The sequence below is a fragment of the Neolamprologus multifasciatus genome, chromosome 2 (genome assembly GCF_963576455.1).
Source record: "Neolamprologus multifasciatus chromosome 2, fNeoMul1.2, whole genome shotgun sequence".
NCBI classification, from domain to species: domain Eukaryota; kingdom Metazoa; phylum Chordata; class Actinopteri; order Cichliformes; family Cichlidae; genus Neolamprologus; species Neolamprologus multifasciatus.
Window position 1 is genome coordinate 16,408,226 of NC_140440.1, and position 25,908 is coordinate 16,434,133.

Genomic DNA, 25,908 nt, shown 5'->3' on the forward strand with positions numbered 1-25,908 from the left:
AACTAGTAACACTAACATGAAACATAAACCTTCAAAATAAAACGGAAACAATTCACGAAGACTGTCATGGTCCTGAGCCTGCCGACTCAGTGTTTTGTGTTTCCTTATGCTTTTGTTCATTCCGAGTATGTATTCTGTTGTGATTTGCCATTTGTTAGGTTTCTGTTCTTTGCCTGCTCCCACTTCTCTGTGTTCCCTCCGTCTGTCCATGGTGTCTGTCTGTGTCTTGTCTGGTTCTGTGTCTGTGAGTTTCCTGTTTTATTGTGAAGGTCTCCGTCTGATGTGAGTGTGTTCAGGTTACGTTTCCCCTGTCCCATCAGCTCTGATTTCTCCCAGCTGTGTTGCCCTCCTGTCTCTCATCCCCTGATTACTGGTGTGTGTATTTAAGCCCTGTGTGTTCTCCTGCCTGTTGCCGGTCAGTCTGCGTTACTCTGTGTCGGTCTGTGTTACTCTGTGTTCCTCGGTGTCCTGCTCTTCGTCTGCCTCTCTCTGCCTCTCTCTGCCTCTCATCCCTTTGTCGTATGCTCCCAGGTCTGTTATTTTAGTTCTCCCTGTTTAGGTGTCTTCAGTTATTTTGTCATGCCCCACTGCTCGTTTGCCACTACACCACCTTGTAAATAAACTTCACTAGCATTTTCATCCACTGCTTGCATCTTGGGTCCTCCTTCCTCCACACCACACGGCTCGCCTCCTCAGCCGTGACAGTACGAACCGGCCACTATGGACCCAGCAGCATTCAACCCGCCCAAGGAGCTCCGGGAGGATATTGTTTACTCTGTGGACAAATTAATTAACGTTTGGCTGGAGCACGAGGGGAGAGAATTTCGCCAAGCCGTGGCTAATCGGCTACAGCGCTTGGTTTCTGGTCTCCCCTGGCTGCTCAGCTCACTTCACCTGCTCGCACAGAATTTCATTCTGAATGAGCTCCGTCTTCACCCCCGGCTGCTACCACCCACCCTGCAACTCATGCTTCACTGCCCGGTCCGACGGAGGATGTTCTGCCCGACCCGTCAACCCAGCCTTCAAGAGGGAAACGGCGCTCACGCCGCCGACGCTCCTCGCCACAGTCGGACCTAGGGATTTCTGAGCGGCCGGCTGTGGTGAGTGGACAGGACAATATTATTGGTCTGAACTGTGGGACTGTTTACTCAGGGGTAATGTTCTGTACGGCACAGGACAATGACTGTTTATCGCCTCGAGCTCAGTTAGCCGCCCGGCCTCGAGCTCAGTTAGCCGCCCGGCCAGAAGCCCAGTCGCCACCTCCACCACATTCAGCCTTACAATCCATAGCCCAGTCAGTAGCCCAGTTGGCAGAAGAATCATTAGCCTTATCCTCCGTTCAGTCTCCAACTTCCCCATCATTATTGTCTCAACCGTTACTTCAGTCGCCCTCAGCTCAGCCACCTGTTCAGCCATCATCTTCACCAACTCCTCCTGTACAACCAGCTAGGTCAATTCAACCCAAAAGAAACTGTTGTTCACCCATTCGTTCCAGGCAGAGAGACAAACTAAACAATCTTCTAAACATTCCTCAAGAGCGGGCCAGTTCTGAGACTGAGATGCACTCTAGGGCCTCCCCAGAGGCTGGGTTTCAGCCCCCAGCAGACTCTGGACCCTTGGAGGTTAAGAAGCCAGCTGAGGACCGCACCCGGACCGCTGCCTGAGCAGACTCAATGCTCTGTGCAGCTGCAGTCTGCCATGTGTTTGCCAGAGGCCCGTGTGCCTGCTGGTCCTGTTCTGTCCCTGCCAGAGGCCCGTGTGCCTGCTGGTCCTGTTCTGTCCCTGCCAGAGGCCCGTGTGCCTGCTGGTTTTGTCCTGTGTGTTCCAGGGGCCCCTGTGCCCACTAGTCCTGAGACTGTTCTCGCTGGAGGGCCTGAGGAGCCCGTCCAGCCTTTTGCATCATCAGCTGGAGGGCCCGAGGAGCCCGTCCAGCCTCCTGCCTGGTCAGCTGGAGGGCCCGAGGAGCCCGTCCAGCAACTGTCCTCGTCAGCTGGGGGGCCCGAGGAGCCCGTCCAGCCACCAGCTGCTCCACCAGCAGCCTCATCCATGCCTGCAGCAGCAGTTACGTCCACGCCGCCTGCTGCAGCGCTGCCGTCTCCAGCTTCCACGCCGCCGTCAGCTGCAGCCTCCGTGTCTTCATCCTCGCCAGCTGCAGCCTCCGTGTCTCCACCCACGCCGTCGCCTGGTCCAGCTCCAGCATCATCAATTTCGTCTGGTCCAGCCTCTGCCTCGGCCTCATCAGCATCAGCTTCGCCGTCGCCTGGTCCAGCTTCAGCATCATCAGCTTCGCCGTTGCCTGGTCCAGCTTCAGCATCATCAGCTTCGCCGTCGCCTGGTCCAGCTTCAGCATCATCCGCTTCAGCGTCGCCTGGTCCAGCCTCCGGACTTGCATTGCCGCCGCCGCTGCCGTGCGCACGGTCGGCCCCCAGACCTGCTTTCACGCCACTGCCTACTGCGTGGCCGGCCTCTGGACCTGCCCCACTGCCGCGCCTTTCACACGGTCGGCCCCCGGAACTGAACTGTTTTGGCCTCCTGCGCTGTCACAGACAAAGACAGTCAACATCCAAAGAGAGCTTTAGAGTGTCCTTCAGGAAGCCTTGACAGCTATTGCTGAACACTGAAAGAAACTGCACTGAAGTTTGCCTAAGAGAGCCCAGGGTGAGCTAAAGAATAGCGGTAGTCGAGTATCAACATCTCTAAAATTAGAAATATCCTGTCTCAGAGTGACGCTGAAAAACTAGTTCATGCATTTATTACTTCCAGGCTGGACTACTGCAATTCATTATTATCAGGATGTCCAAAAAACTCACTGAAAAACCTTCAGTTAATCCAAAATGCTGCAGCAAGAGTACTGACAGGGACTAGAAAGAGAGAGCATATTTCTCCTGTTTTGGCTTCCCTTCATTGGCTTCCTGTTAAATCCAGAATTGAATTCAAAATCCTGCTCCTCACATACAAGGTCTTAAATAATCAGGCCCCATCTTATCTTAATGACCTTGTAGTACCATATTACCCTATTAGAGCACTTCGCTCCCACTCTGCAGGCCTACTTGTTGTTCCCAGAGTATTTAAAAGTAGAAGGGGAGGGAGAGCCTTCAGTTTTCAGGCCCCTCTTCTGTGGAACCAGCTTCCAGTTTGGATTCGGGAGACAGACACTATCTCTACTTTTAAGATTAGGCTTAAAACTTTCCTTTTTGCTAAAGCATATAGTTAGGGCTGGACCAGGTGACCCTGAATCCTCCCTTAGTTATGCTGCAATAGATGTAGGCTGTCGGGGGATTCCCATGATGCATTGAGTTTTTCCTTTCCAGTCACCTTTCTCACTCACTATGTGTTAATAGACTTCTCTGTATTGAATCATATCTGTTATTAATCTCTGTCTCTCTTTCACAGCATGTCTTTTATCCTGTCTTCCTTCTCTCACCCAACCGGTCGCAGCAGATGGCCGCCCCTCCCTGAGCCTGGTTCTGCCGGAGGTTTCTTCCTGTTAAAAGGGAGTTTTTCCTTCCCACTGTCGCCAAAGTGCTTGCTCATAGGGGGTCATATGATTGTTGGGCTTTTCTCTGTATCTATGAAGCGCCTTGAGGCGACATTTGTTGTGATTTGGCGCTATATAAATAAAATTGAATTGAATTGAATTGAATTATATGCTTTCGTTCTGTGCGTGTGTGCATGTATCAACAAACCACTGCAGAAAAGAGCAGTGGCTCTACACGTATAGTAACTGCCTTCAGTAAGACATGATGTTTTTTGTGCTTTATTGTATTATTGCATTTCTAAGAGTTGCATGACACACACTTTATGTTCAGACATATTATAGAGTATGATACAGAAAGGAGAGGCCCCACTTTTAAACTTGGTCCAAGCACCACTGTCAGTGATATATTGAGTAATACTGGCCAGCTATAAGGCTTTTCCATTCCCTCAATGTGTCTTGGTACAGCATCTTAGCTGTGTAGGTTGTATGCCAAATGAAGGATTTCCCAAACGAGCAAAGCCACTATTTCAGAAACCCAAGATCAGACACAGCTGCTCATGTCAAGGAAAGTGTCACGGTTTGGCATGGCAAACCGTGGGGGGTGTGGGGAAGGAGGACCCAGGCGCGGTGCTCTATGTACAAGCAGTGCGTTTATTTACAGTGATGGAACTGATACACAACAATAATACATCCCCGTGTGCTCCCGACTTCCACTCCGTGTCTTCTCCCAGTGTTTGTGCTCATATGTCTGCTCCCTCGTGCCAGTGCACTCTGTGTCTGCTGCCCTCTTGTCCAGCAATCCTTCGGGAAGTCTCACGAAATGATCCCACACCGGTGGGAGCTCCAAGACTCTCCTATGTAGCTCCCCCAACGAGCCCTGATCAGCAGCAGGTGTGTGTGGCAGGAGCTTAGGGTGTGGCCAGTCCCCTAGCAGGGCCACACCCACCAGGCCTGCAGGTGCTTGACATCCAAACACATATATACACACACACCCCCACACATACAAAAATGTGGACACAGAACAGCAGCACAGTATCACCTATAACATATAATAATATAATACATAACTGCTCAGGGACCCTGGGTCGCTGACCCTGACAGAAAGAATAATTTATTGGAAAAGGTTTTACAGTTTTGGAGGAAAAGGCCGTGCCCTTTTGGGGAGCTGGTCTACAGCAGCTCCCCTGCATTAGTCCAATCTAGCTTGTCTAGCTGGTTCAGTCAAAGTTCTCTTATGAGTTCTGTACATGTACATTATAGAACTACAGAGAATTCTGCAGTTATTGGTGAAACATCATTAAGTCATTCTTTATTGACCAAGTGACTCTCAGCTATTTAATGCATGTCTGTGCAGGACATCTACAGACAGAGACATGCAGAGGCTTTGCAAACCGAAGGCAAGCGTTTTTAAGTGAATCACATAATTTTCTCTTATCTTAGTCGATTAATATTCAGGAATATGAACAACCTCTACCCTGAGTTTAAAAACTCAAAAATAAGTTTTTAAACTCCACTAAGATGAAGAAACACATTTCCATTGTAGTATGGATGTTTTAGAAAAAAGTGGTGAAGTTATGTTCCATCTGGCTGCTTTACGGTGGAAGACATTATATTCCCCTTCATCCATTTAGTTTCTCACTGAGTCATTCACTGAACACCACTCGGTGAATCTGTGTTATGTAGGAGGTATGAAGTGATTAATGGCTCAAAATAATGGATTTTTGTTGTACTAGGAGGAGGGCAAATGGGTAACAAAAGATTGTGTATGGCGCACAACGAACATGACATTAAAGACATCTGAAACACAACAAACTGCTTTTGTTTTGCAGACAGTCCTCTTTTTTGGAGGTAGACTTTCTTATCTAATGCAGCACACACTCCCACAGTCTCTCAACTACTGTGAAAGATGGAACCTGCTTGATTATTTTGATAATGGCATTTATTAAAGGGGCACTCCAAAGATTTCACACATAAGCTGGACCTACAGACAGCTTATGTGTGGAAGCAGCTGGTTAATGTTTTCATTGGCTCTGGAGAAGTATTGTCTGGTTGTGCTTGAAGTTTACAAGTTAGAGCTCTACTCTCAGAACGATGGGATTTGAAATGCATTAAAATTCACCAAACAGGGATAGTCTAAGGAAAAAAAAAGGATGATTTCCATTATGAGAAATGTTTTTAAAGGTTGATCCATGCTAAGGATTAGAAGGGGGGCTTACTCTGCTCTGTTCTTTTGAACGTCTTACATTGTAATTCAGGGGTGGGGAACTCCAGGTCTCGAGGGCCGGTGTCCTGCAGGTTTTAGGTGTGTCCTTGATCCAACAGTGCTGATTTAATTGGCTTGAACTTGATCCCGTGATTTAGGTGTGTTGACCCAGGGTGAGACACCCCTGTTGTAATTTGTCAGGTATTCAAAGTGCAGCAACACATTGTTCAAGTTACCGATGAACGCGAACCCAGTCTGTGAAGCTTAAGAAGTAGATCTGGAAACAATAAGTTGGTGACCCTTCCACCAGCAACCATCTACAAGACAAAGATGCTGGTAATACTGTGAGTGGTACTGATGGGACTGAGCTAAGAACTGACCAGGAGTTTTGAAAGTCTCATAAGGTTGCAAGATCTGATCCCATGGATTTTTAATATTTAATATCATGATGCTGGAACCCCGCTTTATGTTTCTTCTAACATGAATTCAAGTCTCCTGTCCTTTGTAGAAATGTTTAGCTTATTTTAGAGTTTAGAAATGTGTTAACATAGAATGTAGAATTATTGTAGAGACATTGACACTGCCCTCAATGTAATAAAGGCCTGATGGTGTCCTGAATTTAGGAGCAGAGTATAGGAGACCCTCCCCAGTTGAACTGTGAAAGTAAAACAGAGAGGAGTTAATCCTGAGAGGAAATTCCCCAGAGAATGTTTGGGTGGGGGTCTCAACATTTGACCTGGATAACTGTGGTCTGGAAGGGAAATGGGTTTTTTATGACCTCTAGGGAGTCACCTACACCCACAGTGTTTTAACTGTCACGCACACTCACTCACGTGAACACACATACATACAGGTATGCGTACACAGTCACACACGAGCACTCACATAGACACAGACACAGAGTTTGCAGCACACCGTAGGGGGTTTTATGATGGGGACACCTCTATAAAGCTGGCTGTAACTAACAAAGGGGTGAAGATTTTGCAGAGGGACACACCGGCCTCGTCTTCCCTTCTAGAAGTGCATGCTTAAATGAAGATGAATAAAGATGAATAAAAGTTTTGTGAAAATGACTACTGAGTTCCGGTGCCGTCTCTGGAAGTTTCGACGAATAAAAGAACAGGGGTAAAACTGATTTCGTAACAGTTTTGGTGCCGAAACCCTGGGATTCGCTCGAGGCCCAGAGAGGATGAGTTGGCAGAGCTGAGATCGTGAAACGAGGCGAACAGAGAGCTAGCTCACATGATTAAAAGGTAAGCACGACCTGTTTATTTTCGAACCGTGCATATTGTTTAAAGCCTAAATTATCTGTTCGCTAAGTTGAACGTATCGCAGTGTAAATTCACTCAGTAGAAAAAAAAGGCGGCTAGCGTCCGTCTCAGTGCGTTAAAGCAAGAGACTTTTGTAAGAACTCCAAGTTGATGTTTAGCGTACTGTGAGCGACTAAAGCAAGAGACTTTTCTAAGAACTCCAAGTTGATGTTTAGCGCCCCGTAAGAACATCTCAGTGCGTTAAAGCAGGAGACATTTGTTACGGATTAGTAGAATCGGTGTTTCATCCGTCTTAGTAATTAGGAAAAAAAGTGGCGGTGTGTGATCCGTCCTCCGTGCGTTAAAGCAGGAAACGTGTGTTACTATTAGTTAGAAAGCGGGGTTTAAGGCCTCGTCGCCAGCTGAGAGCTGTGTGTGTCACGGGTTTGGTTACCCCACCTAGTCTCGGACGCGGGGCTAGGACCTGTGAGGGCAGGAGATCCAGGGTGGTGACCCGGGGATTCGTGGCTCCTTAAATAACTAAGTCGGGGAGAGGTCCCTGTCACAGTCTGAAGTATGCATAAAAGCAGGATCGGTTGTTTTCGCCGGTTAGATTCCGAGCTGAGTTGAACAGTGCCTGATGCAGAAGGAGGACGGTGTAGTGTGTGTGAAAGCGCCGTTAGAGTCGGCGTCTCGTCTGAAGTACGGGAGTCAATTAAAGTAACAAAAATAATTTGTGTCTAAAAGTGTGTGTTTGTGGTGTGCAGAAATTGCGGCAGGAGGCCGTGTCGCGAATTGTTGCAAACTGTGAAGTCAATTGGGGGGTTTAATTTGGTTTTATTTTTTATGGGGAAGAGAAACTGCGGTATCCAGTCCGGGGCGCAGTTTGAATGATTCGTGAGGCAAATGTGGCGCGATCTGAAGATCGTGAGCCTAATTGTCCTAGTTAGGTTGAGGTGTATAAGAGTGGACGGCACCCGCTCTTTGTTCTGATCAGGGCGTTGTCCTGAATCAGCAGAAGTGTTTTGCAGAAAGTTTGTATGGGACTGCGAGAAGTATGAAGTGTGTGTGAGCCAGCCTCGAGGGGCGGGTTCACAGGTGGAACGGACGAAGAGTAAAATGTGCGTGTGTGTGAGAGAGAAAGAAAGGTGGGGGTGAGTGACCAGCCTGTGAGTGTGTGTGAATTCCTTGATGACAAAAAGGGAGACAAAGTAGATTAGTTGATTTTCTGTGAAATAATAATAGTTAAGAAATCGTAGTGATCAAATAGAGGAAAATGAACTAAAGTAAATAAAGTAAATTAAAAAGTGGATTAGCGTTAAAGTAATGATAAATAAATAGATAAAATTAATGGTGACATTTAAAGGTGATCAAGTATTCAAGGATGAATGGAGAATTGATTGTGGACTGTATGAGAGCTGTTGGGGTGAAAGGAAAATGAGGTTGGAGGAGTGAGTTAACAGGTTAATGTGTGGGTGTAAAACAATGAGGTAAAGAAAAAAAGAGAAAGAAAATAATAAAAACAAAGAAAATAAAAAGTGTGGAAGTGTGAGTGGGAAATTGTCTCCAACTGGGGGAAGCAGTGATGCTATGGGTCACCTTCTTCCCCTGCTGGACACAAAACAAAAACATAATTTGGAGTGTTGTGGATGAAAATAATTAATAACAATATCAAGAAGATTTTTTTGTGTTTGCGGTTAAGATCAAATAAAAATTTCATTTTTGGGGTTTGAAGTCAGTAGAGTTCAAAACAAAATAAATAGAGATGTGTTGCTTTAGGAGTGATGAAAACATCTGGAGTCACACTGAATAATGAAAGTCTCTCAGTCTGTCGTTTACAGGTGGGGAACGGACCTGGATCAATTCTCCATGGGCAGCAGTCGGAAGAAAATTATAGGTTAAAATCATTAGAAAAAATAGAAACACCCAGCCAGAATTTTTGGCTGAATTGTTTTGCAGCTTCCAGTTCTCATCCTGAACAAGTAAGCTCCAAGGAAGCTAATCTCTCCCTGAAGACACCGAGTGCAGTTCCAGAAGCACGAGCATGAACATCAACAGTGGACAGAAGTCCAAGAGACAATATGAGAGTTCTGAGCAGAGAGGTCCAGCAGCGCTATGGGCAAACGGCATCAGAAAGAGAAGATCCACCATCTAGATTGGATGGATGGAGATGCGTTTCCAGCAGGCTGCAACCTCACTGTGTGTGAAGGACTTTTGAGAAGACTGTCTGAGTTTGACATTTGCCATGTTTGGAGCGCGATGGCAATGAAAGAGACAGTGGGACAAAGAGATACACGGGACAAAGCTGAAAAGAACTGACTGCCATTGGACAGAAAAGTGGGAGAGAAGAACGGAGAGAAAGGAGCAGAAGAGGACTGAGGCTGCTGTTTTAGTTTGGGGAATCAAATTGGGTTAAGGAATCCAGGGGGGACAAACGACTGCCTGGAAGTGGAGGATTGACACAGTGTCCAGACCTCCACAAAAGGGGGAGGAAGACAAGCACTGAGGTATGCAAGAGTACTGTTAGAAAAAATGGAAAAGTGACACCACACATGCACATGATATGCACTAGAGATAACATAAAATCATACATAAAGTGGCACACATCAAAAGAGGGTATTTTTAAAAGGGGTTAACAATACACAGCGTGGTTGCCGATGGTAACCTGCAAGCATTTGGGGTTTAGCTGTGCCTGACTATGACAGAGATTTTCATTTAGATGTTTCTGAAACAAAATTTGGAGTGAACGAAGTTTTGTTTCAGAAAAAAGGGGGAAGGTACATAAAAGGATACATAGAAATAGAAAATGTATTAACCCGACTAACACACACACACACACACACACACACACGTAATGAAGCTCATTAGGATCAAACACAATTTTAAGTAGGCAATACTGTTACCATCATCCTGTCTGGTTTATTGAGTGGGTTGAGAAGTGATACATAGACGACTGAATCAGTATTATTTTGGGGAACATGATAGCAGGGGTGAACAGAATCCTGCAGCCTGAGTTTAAATGAGTGAAACTAGCAGATTTTTTGTTTTTGTTTTGTTTTGTTTTTGTTTCTGAACTATGGGGAAAGTTTTACCATGGCACCAAGTTTTAGTTTTGGTGTTTTCTCACCTATAAGAGAGAATATTCTGTGACAACTCCCAAGACCGGGCTTCTGTATTTTTATTTACTTTTGTTTTTCAGTTTTATCTGTTATTTTTCATTTTATTTTTATTTTTTGAACAGTGCACTGATTTCTGTTTGTGAATTTCTTTTCTTTAAGCAGATCTGCACGTCGGGAATTAAAAGCGCTACACGTCGTCGAGAAAATTGTTGAAAGTGAGTTTCTCCACATTAAAATGGGCTCTGGAGAAAGCCACTTATTTGGGACAATTAGAAAATGAGAGTCCCTGCCTAAAAAGGATTCAGCGAGGTAATCCGACCTAAAGTTCTTCTTTTTCTTTTTGAAATGACGTCATTTTGCTGAGGGTGGAAATCAAATGTGGCGATAGTTTCCACTATCAGCAAAGAAAGAAAGAATGGATGAATGAATGAATGAATGGAATTAAAAACAAACTGACTGACTGGTAAAAGTTGACAAGACTTGACCACGACTCAAAGTTAACCTCCACCTAGACAGGACAAAAGGGTGGATGAATTTATGTGTTTCTTTTTACAGGAGCAGAAAGATGACAGCAACATTTGAGGTTGCGTGAGCTTTGGCCGTACCGATTTAACTTGTAAATGCCACTTTCTGTGTTTGTGCATCTACCAGGGGTGTGTTATTCATGGGCTTGTGTTGCTCACAGAGATTACTGTGAGAAGGTGTGTATACATCTGCGCAGCGCTAACATTTGCATTTTCTTTTCTACAGCATTACAGTTCTTCATGTGATTTGATGATGTGATTTATAACAGGACAATTGGTTGATGTTTGTTTCTCTACTACAGGATTGATGATGCTGTTACACTGTGTTGTTGGGAAAATGTTGAAGGTTACTTTGACGATGTGAATAACGTGAGAAATTTCCTGTGTTGAAACCAGTGTCATTCCTTTTACAGCAGGCTTAATTTTATGGCCTTTTACGACACCTCTGGAACCTATCGACCTGCGCCTGACCACCAGAATTGTCTATGTGTGCTCCTAATGTTTGTTTTTCTTTAAAAGTGGATGTAGAAGGTTCAGCAGAAAACAGACAAGTGACATGAGGAAACAAATAAGAGATGCAGTGTTTATGGAATAGTTGAATATGAACTCATTAGCTGGCCACTACTGAGCTCATAGTGATAAAATGGGTGGAGTGGACATTGCTTAAGGGAAGTCACAGATTAAATTGTGGAATAAATTGGGATGATTCATGATTTGGGACAAATTATGGTAATAATAGTGATTTAATGATTGGAGAAAACCTGCACATGATACTTGTCTTTTACGCTGAATACTTTATCACTCTTATGATCTACAGTTGGTTGCAAATGTGAAGTTGTTTTAACTTTAAGACTTTGTCTTCCAGGATACAGGCTCCAGGTGGAGCTGGGAGTTAAATAAGCTGAACATGTAACTGCTGATTAATGTTTTTACACAGGGTTACAGGTTGGAGTATGGCTGCTCCAAGTGGGAAACCCTGGAGATTGTTTTAAAGAGAATGTGCAACATTCTTGTACATGTCTCATTGGGGAGTTGACACATGGTGGAAGCCATGTGGGGAGAGGAGTGTTATTTTTAATCTGTAGATGTCGTGAGGTGCCATGACGAGAAGGAGTGGCTGAGAGGATCGTCCACAAGATGGGAAGCTGGGGCCAGGATAGAGGCTTTAGGAGGATCAGAGATCATCTTCGGCACAGCAGACATCACACAGAGAGCTGTGCTACTGAGCTTCCAGGAGATCAAGAGGAGACTTCCCACAGCAGGATTTTAAATAAAATGAGAGATTCATCGTTGACATTGAGGAAGACAACTAAGGTGTACGACGTGCTCTGCCTTAAATCTTCAGCAGCGTTGGACGTGACAACTCGAGGGATGGAGAGAGCGTGCCAAGCTCCAAAAGTGACAGCGCAGAGGAAGTCCAGCGATGGAATTGTGTTTCTGTGTGAGGCACAAATACTAGGAGACTGGGAAATAGTTGACACCACTTTTCCCAAGGATGAAGATCACCTAAAGTGTGTCACTTTGCCATGCAGATCTGATGCTCTGCAGAGAAGCCTTCTGTGAGGGAGAGATGTAAACAGACGAGGTTTTCATCTACATTTAATTCATGTCAACTTCTTTAGGCTGGTTGAGGGGAATTGGAGAGAAACAGTAGTGTTAGGTGTGACTGTGATTTTTTTTAAAAAGTGAATTGCCCAGAGACAGATCTGAGTCCACTCCAGGGATACCACCATCACAGGCCACGGTGAAGCGAACCAAACGTAGTGAAACAGGTAAATCAGATGAGTGTTTTGATTATTATGGCGGTATAGAGTTGGACTACGTTAAAGGGTCCACAAACTCGTATATATTTGATCTTTGCGCTGTCATTAAATGTAAGGGCTTGCTGAACAGTTGGGTCCAACATCTTTAATGGCAGTACAAAATCAGATGGCGTTAGATATGTTGTTGGGAGAAAAAGGGGGCGTTTGCGCGATGTTTGGGGATATGTGTTGTACTTTCATTCCAAATAATACAGCTCCCGATGGGTCTGTGACCCGAGCGCTGGAAGGTCTGAGAACGTTGTCCACCACAATGTATGAGCATTCGGGATTGGATAACCCGCTGGAAGCGTGGATGACCTCTGTCTTTGGGCAATGAAAAGGTTTCATGATGTCAATTATGGTTTCTTTGTCTGTTTTTATTGCAGTATCAGTGACATGTGGGTGTTGTTGTGTGCCTTGTATCAGAGCCTTGTTCGTAAGACTCATCATGATGCCACTTTTGGGAAATGGGGAGTCACAGTATGAAAACATTATGGTGAAAGATTTAGTGTAGTTTTATCTGCCATAGGGCAGATAAAAAGGGGGACTTGTAGAAATGTTTAGCTTATTTTAGAGTTTAGAAATGTGTTAACATAGAATGTAGAATTATTGTAGAGACATTGACACTGCCCTCAATGTAATAAAGGCCTGATGGTGTCCTGAATTTAGGAGCAGAGTATAGGAGACCCTCCCCAGTTGAACTGTGAAAGTAAAACAGAGAGGAGTTAATCCTGAGAGGAAATTCCCCAGAGAATGTTTGGGTGGGGGTCTCAACATTTGACCTGGATAACTGTGGTCTGGAAGGGAAATGGGTTTTTTATGACCTCTAGGGAGTCACCTACACCCACAGTGTTTTAACTGTCACGCACACTCACTCACGTGAACACACATACATACAGGTATGCGTACACAGTCACACACGAGCACTCACATAGACACAGACACAGAGTTTGCAGCACACCGTAGGGGGTTTTATGATGGGGACACCTCTATAAAGCTGGCTGTAACTAACAAAGGGGTGAAGATTTTGCAGAGGGACACACCGGCCTCGTCTTCCCTTCTAGAAGTGCATGCTTAAATGAAGATGAATAAAGATGAATAAAAGTTTTGTGAAAATGACTACTGAGTTCCGGTGCCGTCTCTGGAAGTTTCGACGAATAAAAGAACAGGGGTAAAACTGATTTCGTAACACCTTATACCGCAAAGCCACAATGCCAGGATTCAGTTGGGTTTGCATGTGTGTGTCTGTCTGTGTATCTGTGTGTGTTATCATTCTGGCTGTAAACGCAATAGCTTGAAAAAAGATTTAAATCATTTCTAATAAAACTTTGACTCATGTTAACAATCCATTCAAAGTTGTCTTACATCCACCAAGGTCTTTAATGTCAGCTCAATGACTTATTGGTCAACAATTGACAAAAAGCCTTTTAACTTGTGTCGTTTGCATTGTCAATACATAGAAAGTGCTGTATGAAGATTTAAAATATCACGTCACATTTGACCTCTGACCTTTCCTTCAAGGTTGGTAAAATTATCTGAAGGTCAAAATGATAACATATAGGCTTATATAGAATAATACTGTATATGTGTCTACTGCATTACAAACTTCTTAAAGTATGTTTAAAAAGAATAAAGTGCACACAATGAATATATGCAAAATTTAATACTATTCATTTAACAGCAAATACTGCCCAGAGAGTGAGCAGAGAGCTTTTTGTTTTATTAAGCAGTGATCGAATCCCCCAGAAAAGGTTTCTTTAGTTATTTTCTGATTAACCAGCCCCACAAGAACCCTGCAAACATGGATTCATGGTATGAATCTTACCTGATTGGTTGTGAGTGGTTGCTGATTGATAAAATCACACAGCAAAGATGTTGCTGCACCAAAACCCTTCTCGTGGGTGACGTGGATGATCTGTCCAACTGTCAGCTGTTTTACTTTCCAAGCCGTAGTGAAACTTGAAAGTGAAACAAAACAGGAAGACAAAATGTTTTTGGCTTAAGAGTAAAAGTTGCACCTTATATGATGGTTTGGGTTCCAATCTGCCCTCTGGCTGCGTCAAACACAGGTTCAAATCCAAAGTTGTTCTATTTGCAAGAAGATTCTCACACAGTTCTTTGTTTCCACGATCATGAGCAGAAGAAAAAGGTTTATACACTAACACCACTATTTGCCAATGCCCTACCCCAGACTTGTCTTATAATAAATGATATTTTAGCATTGATTTGATTAATATTTAATATTATGCATGTTTGCAAGAGGAGGAAGCAATTATTGAAGAGTCCTCAGTGCTACTTGGATTCTTAGAGAGTTTCATCACAGATCCAGCTGTAATTATAAGTCATTCAAGAGGGTGTCTCTGAAGTAATGGGGACAATCAGGTCTTAATGTTAATAAATACAACAGCAAGTTTTCACTTGAGCTCCACCTGAGGCTAGCTCAGTATGAGCATATCATACTGCCACACACCTTTCACTTGAAAGGGGAAACTTTAACAGCAGCGAGATCAAACTGAAAAGGTTCACGTGTCCAGTCAACTGCTCTGAGTTCACCTTAAGGTTAGACGCTTTGCTAGAAGCCAATGTTCCCCAAATATAATAGTTTCTCCAGGGAGTTGTGCCACGTTTGATTTAGTTGATATGTGTTTGCACTCTGAAATCACTTTTTAAGTCCCCTGAGATAACTCAGACAGCAGCTTCAAAGATAAGACAGCTGAGGCACGGCGCAGGTCGGGCTGCTCAGCTTTTGGACTTTGTTTTTTAGGGTGACTGACATGTCGCTTTGCCTCATCCTCTTGTGTTTACACCAACAAACAACCAAACCTTACCTTCCAGCTAGTGACCATTACTAAGGTGCTGCCCTTAATCATGCAAGGGTTAAGTGCTAAGGCAGGAGAAACACAGCCCTGCACTGTCCTCTGTTTGATTTACTGAAGGTGCAGTTGATTTATACTGCTAGATACTTGAAAAACTCCCTCGGGCAGGAGTGGTACTTGCAAGAAAAGATATATTGTGTTTTAAAGAAATCATAGTAGGTTACTTAGAATCCCAAGAGCAGCTATAAACCACAGTGACTCTTAACAAAGGATTCAATGATGCCTTGAGAAATATCTGTAAATATTTTAAAGAACTGGAAGCATCATTTAGGTGAGACAGTTTGACTTATTGCTTTGCAGTCTGTATTGTTTAAAGAGTTGTTTAATGTGACAGTTTTCTTGTGCTTTGTCACCTTAAGAAAACTCTCGAGTCTGTTAAAAAGTAAAAAATGGGATTTTGAGAAAAGGCAAAAAGTAGCTCTCCCTCAGTGCCGGCTGCTGTTTGATTTTGTGGCGTTGTAGTTGCATTTGTCATGTCGAACTTTTGGAACATTTCCCAAAAGCAGAGAAAGAAACTTTGAAAGATAAAAGAAAAAACTGCCCAGGGACAGGCGAAGAAGTCCCGCTGGCTATAAAGGGATCTTCAAGCAGGACAAATGGTTGTTCTGTGAGTTGATGCAATCCCAGCTAATATTCCTTTTGATTCTTTAGAGTTAGCGGGGCTGTGATCTGTCAAGACTCTGCAAAGGTTAAAGTTCCAGCAACACTTGTGAACAACTTGACTTTTTTGACTGACATGTTTTGACTTGCAGCCTTCATTAGCATGCTTTCAGTTTGTGGCCTTCATTAGGGTCATCATCAGCCTGACCAAGGCGACAAGCCCAAAGATGTGGTCAGGGACATTTTTCTAAATACTTTAGTTTTAAACTTTAACCTTTTCTGTGTGCATGTTAGAAGAAAGGGATGTTGTGCTAGAAACCTCGATTCTTTCTATGGGCGACCATGGCTCAGGGGGTTGGGAAGCGTATCTGTAACCGGAAGGTCGCCAGTTCGATTCCCGGGCTCTCTGTCCTGGTCGTTGTGTTCTTGGGCAAGACACTGCCGCCTACTGGTGTTGGCCAGAGGGGCCGATGGCGCGATATGGCAGCCTCGCTTCTGTCAGTCTGCCCCAGGCTGTGACTACAACCGTAGCTTGCCTCCACCAGTGTGTGAATGTGAGAGTGAATGAATAGTGGCATTGTAAAGCGCTTTGGGTGCCTTGAAAAGCGCTATATAAATCCAATCCATTATTATTATATGTCAAGACTCTATTATTTGGAGATTAACTATGGGAGTGGGATCATGGCTCCAGACACACTCCTTCCAGTTCTTATCTACATGTGTTCCCCCAGTTCTACAAGCTGTTCATTCTCGTTTACGTGCCCCACCATTGCTCCACTTTCCAGTTCTTTAACTTCTTCACTCCTATTCAGTACATGGGGATCTGCCAGGCCCGGAAGCCGTCGCCAGTCCCCTTCAAGGCCTTCACCAAACCGCAGCTCAACTTATGTCCAAGCCGTTCACCTTTACCTACTAAAATGCTGTCAAACCTAAAATGAGGACGTGGACCCAGTGAGTGAAAGTAGTGTTAAAAATGAACATTGTGCAGTATTCATCTGGCAATCCTAGTTTTTTCCCTTTTTTTTAGCCATTTTTACATTGCTGTGCTTGATATATCCTTGGCCACGGCGGTTCGTCTTTAACAATCTCCAACTATTGGATGCATGTGATCAGAGTCAAACACTGAAAGCTCAAGGACAGGAATAGTTTAGAGGGATTGTGCAAATATCCAAAGTACAAGTGAAAGATGACATGGCAAGAGTTGTTAAAAGTGTCAGATTGGGTTTTATTCTTTATGGCACACCTCCAAGTAAGAGTCAAATATGATAGAATCACTAAGTTCAGTTTGTAGGGCCCCTGGAAGAATGTGCTCCCATGCCTGTATAAAAAAAAAACCCTGTGAAGCATATCTAAAGATGAGAATGTACATTTTTTAGGCTGCAGCCTGGAAAAAATATTCAGAAGGACATGCACAGCCGTTGCTGTGAGCATATGCAACTGTAATATCATTCCCTACATTCTGTCTGGTTGCGAATTTGCCACATTAACCCTGTCATATGCAAAAATGCTCATGCAATGCTAATATGCGATAGATTTAACATCATGCTTTTGGCTGAATACTGGAGGGTTTGCTTTGACTAGTAGTGTTTTCTTCTCTATGTGGATGTTGTTCTTTAGAGCGGAAGCGGATGGCTGCAACCATTTTCACTTTTCTAACATACCAGGATACGTTCAAAAGCTTTTTTGTCAAACTTCGCTTATGACAGATTAGATAGAGAGATTACAACAAAGACAAGCTAACTTTCCTATTTTTACTGAAAAGAGATAGTTGAAGCAACTTTTTCTCTCATCTCTGTTTTTGGTGGTGAATCCACATTTTTTTGGTCCACTAATAAACCTGAAGACAGTTTTCTGAATAATAATAAACATGGAGTCTTTTATGAAGAAGTTGGATGGCCTTCACTGTCTGAAAGCTATGATAACCCTATAGTAGCTTTCTGTAAGTCTCTCTTTGGGAAAGTGCCATTGTACTAAAGTGACTGCAAAGTTTGCAAAGTTCGCACTGAGCTTGGAAGAACTGTTTTTATTTCTTAGCCAAAGCTCTTTAAAAGTAAGCAAACAAGGTGTTATTAAAGTGGATTGTAAATTCATAAATTCATGAGGAATTTAGCTTCTAATAATATTAAAAATCTATGATTATTATAAATAGTAGTCTTTATTGAGAATTCTAATAAAAACGTGTTTTTGCCTTTTGAAAAAAGGGTCGGGTACCTCAAGTTCTCAGCTTTTGCCCAAACATGTAGCATCAGTGCCAGTCTTACAGCTGTCAGTAAAGGGCACACAGAGGGTACCACCATTTTTCAGAGTTAAAAATGTTACAGTGAGCTTCTTGTGATGTTTGGAGTACCTCACTCATCTCAGCCTACAAACTGTATCCCCCTGAAAGAAGCTGAGGTCAGATGACTGTGGAGACGTTCAAGAGAGCAAGGACCCCTTGGTGTTCAAGTAGTTCTCCTAAAGCTTTGAGTCGTGTTTGACTTCAGTCACGGTGGATTGCATTTTTTTTATCACCCACTGTGAAATGCTGGCATGTTTTAGACCACCCCAAAAGTCCAGCTTCATTCCCCTTCCTGAGAAATGGTTTTGAGTTTGCTGCTCATTCTCTCAGATTATTACGAGGAAACCTTTGGACTGTTGTTTATTTAAGTCTTGTTTTTTTTTTTTTTAATTCGCTTAGTATCACTAATCGATATCACTTCTATCAGTTCTCTTTGGTCCTCCCAGTGCTAATATGATCCATTTTATACAGCGTCTTAGAGTGCAAGTCATAATTTGACATTGACAAAGCCCAGCTTTTGTTTAGTGTCTTTGCACGAGAACTATCACAAAAAAACATATCAGTGTTATTTTTCTAAGAAGTGAGCAGTGGCTCTAAGCTGATTTAGTGGAACAAGCTCCTGATGAGTAGGTTAGATCTGAGCTGGTGTTTGAAGTGCCTCAATAGAAGGATGCACGTCAAAGATTTTGTGGTCAGTGCAAGTAAGTTTTATATCAGTAAGTTTGCAAGTAAAAATGTTTTTCTTGACATTTTGGATCTTGTGGCAAAATCTGGTTATTAATAATGAAGTATAGGTGTAATTTTGTATTGCGCAAGAAATAGACACCTTGTGTGTGTGTGTGTGTGTGTGCGTGTGTGTGTGTGTGTGTGTGCGTGTGTGTGTGTGCGTGTGTGTGTGCTTCATTGTTTAGTGTCATGGCAGCTGCTTCAGCCATGTATCAATCTGACTTCCTCCATTTGAAATTTCACGCAACTCAAGGATGACTTTCCATGCAGCACTTTAAAAGCGAGGTGGCTCACTACACCCTCAGACATTCAGCTCATGGTGATTTTTCAGATTCACATCTGGTTACAATAATCCTTTACCCCTCTCTAAGGAAGCACGACCAATGTTGCCTCTGAAAAAGCCTAGAACAAACATGCAGCGTCATACAGTTGGTTGAGTGGTTTGGACATTTCCCTAACATGTGGAAGGTCCCTGGTTTGAGACTAGGAGAAAACACAAACCCTTGAGTGCCTTATCAAGGGCGGCATAAAAAAATCTAACAAAGCAAATATGTGGAGTTATCTGTTGTGGCAACCCCGTGTGAATAAGAGAGCAGCTGATCGTGGAGGCTCTGGTGTAATATCAAATATCCAGGTGCGTGACAATTTTGCTCCCTCCGTCAACACCAGGTGTTTTCAGTGTTCAGTGGAGACTTTAGTCTCCATCTGGTCTTTTATTTTGAAAATATATTTCATAGTGAAATCCCAGGCATTGTCCTGAGTGAACAGCTGGACAAACTGGAACCAGAGTATCCTACATTCATGCATAAGTCTCCATTACTTTTATATGTTCCCCAGTCGTGTCATTATAAAAACTAACTCTAACACTTCTCCAATACTGATCATGGGTTTGTGCAACAATCAGCTTGGGGATGAATCATCCCGCCTCTTCTCAAGGACACCTTTATGATGAGATTTTAATCTTGTGACTGCAGCACCTTTGGGCCTCGAGTCTTTGTAGTGCCAGTGCCATGAGCTAACCGTCTCATGGATAATGGAGTCAGCAGGATGTACCTCATGCTCTGGGCTGAATTCTTGGTGATTCAAGGGTCATTATGGTGAGTGAGATCTTGACATTTACACAGAGACCAAATGGTCTGGGGTTTGAACTTAATGCTCCCTTGTCCATCTCTCTCTCTCTCTCTCTCTCTCTCTCTCTCTCTGTGTGTGTGTGTGTGTGTGTGTGTGTGTGTGTGTGTGTGTGTAAAAGCAGAAATTCAATTATACAGTGTGACTGTTCCTTCTCTTTTACATTTGTGTTGCCCTAGCTTTGTTAAATAAAACTAATCATGTCAGCTTTCCCTTGCAATCCCATGCTGTGTTTTTTTGCATGCATGCACCCTTCATTCATCCTCTCATCGTCGTCTCTACTTTGCAGCCACACCCACCCTCAGCCTGCACACTATTAGAGTCTGCCACACTCATCTATACACAGACCCTCCTCTGCTGGTCTTTTTCTTCTTCCATTCTTTCCCGTTCATACACCGACCCAGTCCTCAACCTCTGCTTCCCACCCATCCATCTGTCTCTCATGAAACTCTGCAATCCAGCACACCTCCTTAACCCAGCCCTCTCCTGGGGCCTAATTAATTTACTGAAATCTCAATCAGCCTTCCACTCCATTACCCTGATCCTGTTTGATACTTTCTTCTCAATGCTGGGGGGCATTAGGATGATTACATTCACCATCCAGTCTCTCTTCCGCCATGATCTCATCGTCTTGTTCCCCCGATATAATGATGTAATGGTGGGGAGCACGCCCCTTGCTCAGGTCAGAAAAAATTGAATCATAACACAGAAGTTTAGAGGCTCCCGAGTTCAATCAGAGAGAACTGTGGGTGGGTGGCGAATCTCTTGGGGAGGAAATAAACTCCTCTGAAGTCAGGGGGGAGAGATAGAAAAGGAGAGATCGGGGCGAGAGATAGCAGACACTGGTCGGAAGAAAGAGGAAGTAAAAAAAAGACAGACAGAGCAACTGAAGATTGTGAGAGAAAAGGAGAACAGCTCTACAGGAGAACAAAGACAAAGGGTGGGAAAAGTTTCTAGGACACAGGCAGCGTCATTCACACGCCAAGGGTAGAAAAAGGCAAGTATGAGCATCATAGTGTCACAGGCTAGCACACTAACATTTACTGAGTCACATGTTCAGGTAGTGCCTGTAGGGTTGGTGGGAATGTCATTTGTTTTATAGTCATGTTTGTGCAGATCTGGATCCTGGAGATCACACTGGGAGGATCGCATCCAATGGAATCACTGGAATTTCATCATGGAGCTCATAGGTCAATACAAGACCTGACCGGTATTTAGAAACAGGTTTATAGTCTCTAGTCTGTCATTTCATTTTCAAAGAGTTCTACTGTACATTCTGTTTTAGAGCATTCAAGTGAATCATGAATTCAACAATTAAAAAATAACTGCAATTGGCAATAATATAACATCATGAGAATATGTGGTACTAACAGATTAAATTGTAACTGTTGTTAGGACTTCTTCGGCCTAACCGACATAGTTGTGATAAACATACATGTAACACAATCATTAGACAAACTGAAATATGAAAGTTAAAGCTTAAAGTTTCATACATTACAACTAAATTCTGCACAAAAAGTTATCAAATTACGTATGTTTGCTCATAACAGTAACACTGCTCATTGATATGACAGATACAGCAGAAAATAGCATTTTATGCGTCAATTGCTATGATTAGCATCATCAAAAGTAACATGAGTGCAATATGTAATTACTCTTGTTGCTATCGCTGAACATAGAGGTTAGTTAGCTTACAGAACCACGTGGAACACCATTCATTTAGCCACCACTTCTGCTGACTTCAGCAGATCAGCCTAACATTCATCTCACTGTTGAGATGTTGGCCGATAACTTCTGAAAAGTTTTTAAAACTTTTATGAAACTTTGCTTCCGTAATCGAAGCAGTTTCTGCTGCTGATCAAGACAGCGCTGGCTTTTTTTCTTTTTTCTTCCAGTTACTGGTGCAACATGTCAACGCACAACTTCTTGTAGATCTTCCAAATAAAAGCTCCTGCTGGCCACAGCAGGAAGTGTAAAACTAAACAATTTTTTTTTTCTATATATCATCAGTGAATGAATAGTGGAATTGTACAGTGCTTTGAGGGACTCGAAAAGCGCTATATAAATGCAATCCATTATTATTATTATTATCACTTATTGTAACAATAAACTAAAACAAATAAAAGAGCAATTCTATAACTAAACTAATCATTTACATTCCTATCTTATTATCTTATTTTAACCCATTTCTCCTGCTGGCTCACACAGTTTTTGCCCTGTGAATATGTCTGTACCATCAGTTTTTAAAAAAGAAATCTGTCTATAAGTTCACAGTAATCTGCAGAACAGGAGCAGCCGCTACCTTTATTACTCAGCATTTTCTTTCTTTGCTCAGCATTTTTTTTAATATGGAGAAGAAAATAAGCATTCAGCATTAGGCTGTGGGACAGTGTGAATTAATACTTAGTGTAAACAAAGGTGCATTGTTGGCTAATGAGAATCCATCCTCTCAACAAGCTCGTGGCCTGAGTCATTATGCCGGAAAACAATATCAACTTTATTTCTCAATTTATTTTAAATTTATTTGAGGATGATTAAAAAAAAACAGCAAAGTAAAACTTGCTTCCTTCACACATGATGCAATGTGAATAGAGAGACGAAGCTTTCATTGGTTTAATGGAGACTGATGCCCTCTGGCTGTGGTGAAACTGTGGGCCAAAGGTGGAATTGCTGCAGGGTGTAAAATGAGTGCTCTAAACTAACATGATGTGAAGACACAATCAGCCAGCTGCTCCTCCATTCTTCCACAAGCAAGGAGAATAAACTAGATGTTCTGAGCCTGTATAACCTAAAGACATTGGAACATAAACACAAGTATTAAATAACTAAAAACTGATTCCATGACTTAAAATTTGTGCCAGCAAAGCCAGAAGGTTTCTCTTGCTAGCTGTACAAGGGTTGCTGTGGCTTAAGAGTGGGATGTCCCAAAATTAAGCACTTAAAAGCCCCACCATGTGACTAAGTGGAAATTACTCCCAATGACAAGGCATTATGGGTGTGAATAGGTCACTGACAAACACAAGCTGAAAGGTGTTCCAGAAGCCCTAAAGTTAAAATGAAGATGATTTATTTATATGCAATCCACACAACATTGCTGAGATTTCCCCAAAAGACCAATATTCACCTCTGAGAACTGCAAACATCAATACGACTCATCTCTCTATGGAGCCTGACTGTTTGCCCAAAGGTACTGTGATAGTTCTTGACTGCCAAACAGACTTGTAATGCTGTTCCAGTCCATGGTTAAAATTGCAAGAATACTTACAAGGGAAGTTTTAAGCAGCTTTTTAGAGCATAATCTTAACATGGATTAGATCAGCACTAGCTGTCAGTGTCTGAAGACTACAGAGTTCACATGTTGCTATAAGGCAAGTTTTGTCTTTAGTGGAACAGATACAGGAAAATGTGACCAAAGACAAAGACGTGTCCATAAAAGAAAAACTTATCAGTGGTCCATGACAGAAATGCAAACAAGCTGAGCGACACAGCAAAGAAGAAGAAAGGACCACCCTGAAGCTTATACCACGACCGTGTCTATAATATTATAACTATATCTAATTTAATTTTACCCACTATTCTTTTCAAAGTAGTCACCCTGTGTAGTGTTACACACTAGCATCAAGTGGAAGCAGGAAGGGTGGAAACTCTGGGTCAGGGACAAGCTGAAGTATCTCAGGCTCAGGAGATAGATGGACAGATTGGTGCAGCATCTGCACTTCATCACAACAGATGCATCTGTTGTGATGAAGAGAGAGCTGTGGCAAAGAGAGAGCTGAGCAAAAGCAAAGCTGTTAATTTACCAGTGGTTACGAGTTTTGGGTAATGACTGAAAGACCGAGCTCACGGACACAAGAAATGAGCTTTCTCCAAAGGGTGGCTACCCCACATGAGTCGGAGGAGGTGTCTCGGGAGAGGGGGTCAGGGCTTCTCTGTTTAGGCTGCTGCTCCTGTGATCCAGGATGAATAAGAAAATAGAAGGACAGATGGAAAGAGAACAGGAGACACTCCACGAGAGCGGGTGTTAGTTAGAGTTTGGGAGTTTGATTGAAAAAAGAGGTTTGAAAAAATAAAACAACTTTAATCACTAGCGTCAGTGACGATGTGGAAAAGATGCACGGCTGGAGGTTTAGTTTGTGATAAATAATACATAAACCAACATGCATTTCTGTCTCTAACTGCCTTGTGTTAACGTATTGTGGATGGTAATTACCCTCTCATTGAGGAAATCATAAAAGACTACTTGCATTTCTTTCCTGATGGTACTCCACAATCTGCCCTCTGCTTCAGCTCAACTGTAAATGTTCAACACTGGAACAGAAAATCTGTTTTTTCCATTGAGCGCTCCAACCATCTGTTTTGACTGTTCTCTGACTTATCTGGCATTTAAAGATGCAACACTGGTGTTTGGCAGGCATTACAAAGGGAACCGAGAGGAGCTGATTACCACTGAAACATTAAACGAGCCTGGAAACATTCAAATATATGCACGGGTTATTGAAGTGTTACTGTTGTTCAGTCAACACAAAGAAAACATGACATTTCTGGATAGATTGGATGTCCATCCTCTAAGTACACATCTATCAAACAGGTACAGCTAGAGCTGATGGGAAAGACATTAGTTTGGCAGGTATCTGATCATAAATAAAGACCTGTTTATGTAGCTTCTTGAGGTATTATCAAAGTTTCATGGATATCCATCATTTCGTGCACTAATGCAGTTCAGGCTCCAGAGGGTGGGGGGTGCAGATAGGCACACAGAGACAGAAAAGTTTGCACACAAGTTACGTCAATTTAGAATCACCAACTAATCTAACCACATACCTGTACATGCACGCAGAAAGACCCCAGATGGGATTTAAACCCAAGACCTTCTTGCTGTAAGACACCAGGGAACAGTAATGGAGGATTCATGTTGAGGTAACATGCTTCTGAATGTTTCCATGAGATTTCTTCCTTGCCAATAAATAGCGTCCCAAGTATAACTAGCTAACTCTGATGTAGGTCTCTAGTATAGCTAGCTAATATTGATGTGATGCCGTTTTTTCCACATTGACCTTATGAAGGAAAGATACAGGAAAGCAATGCAGAAAGGATATCATAGTTACAGGTATAATACAGTTTACTGCTGTTTAGAGTGTGATAAGATTTTAATTGCAGCGATTTTGTATTTTGTACAAATCAATCCTCTCTGTTTTGTAAGATGTCAAACTCTGTGTTCAGTGTCTGAGGAGCTTGGAAAGAAAAGCGTCTGGACTTCTTACATTTCTCGAAGAAGAAGTCCAGACACTTTTCTTTCCAAGCTCCTTAGACTACGATGACCTGGGTGACTGAGAACCTTCACAGACATCTGGATTCAGCATATTGTACAGAAATAAAATTATAAAAGGGTTTCTTACTGTAAGCAAAGGATTGTGGGTAATTTTCAGATTAATGGAGGATTTCTGTGCCAAGGTTGTTGTCCACGAGAGATAACCTTTCTGCTTTGTTATCCACTGTCACAAATGCAGGTGCTGATTAAAGAAGATGTTATTACAAATATAACCTGTTCCAGATTCTTCATTAAAGAAAGAGAAGACATCACATCTAAAGGTTACACACACCGCAGTGGCTTCAGCACTTGTTGATGGAAGCATCCTCCCTGCAGCATAACTATGCACTCTATAAAGTGGAAATCACTGCTCAAAGAGCATGACAAAGAGCTTAAGGTGTGGCTCCAGCCTCTAGCCTCACTACTTCCCAATATGCCCATAAGCCTCACTGAAAGATATTTATTTTGAGCCTAACGTACAGAATCCATAAGATCCGCTGCCAGAATCCAGGTGCCAGACGGATTATCCCCAGAGGTCCCATCTCCATGTCCTGACATGTTTGGTAAGAACACAAAGAGATGCAAGATAATATTAGGCTTTAATGGTTTTATTGCT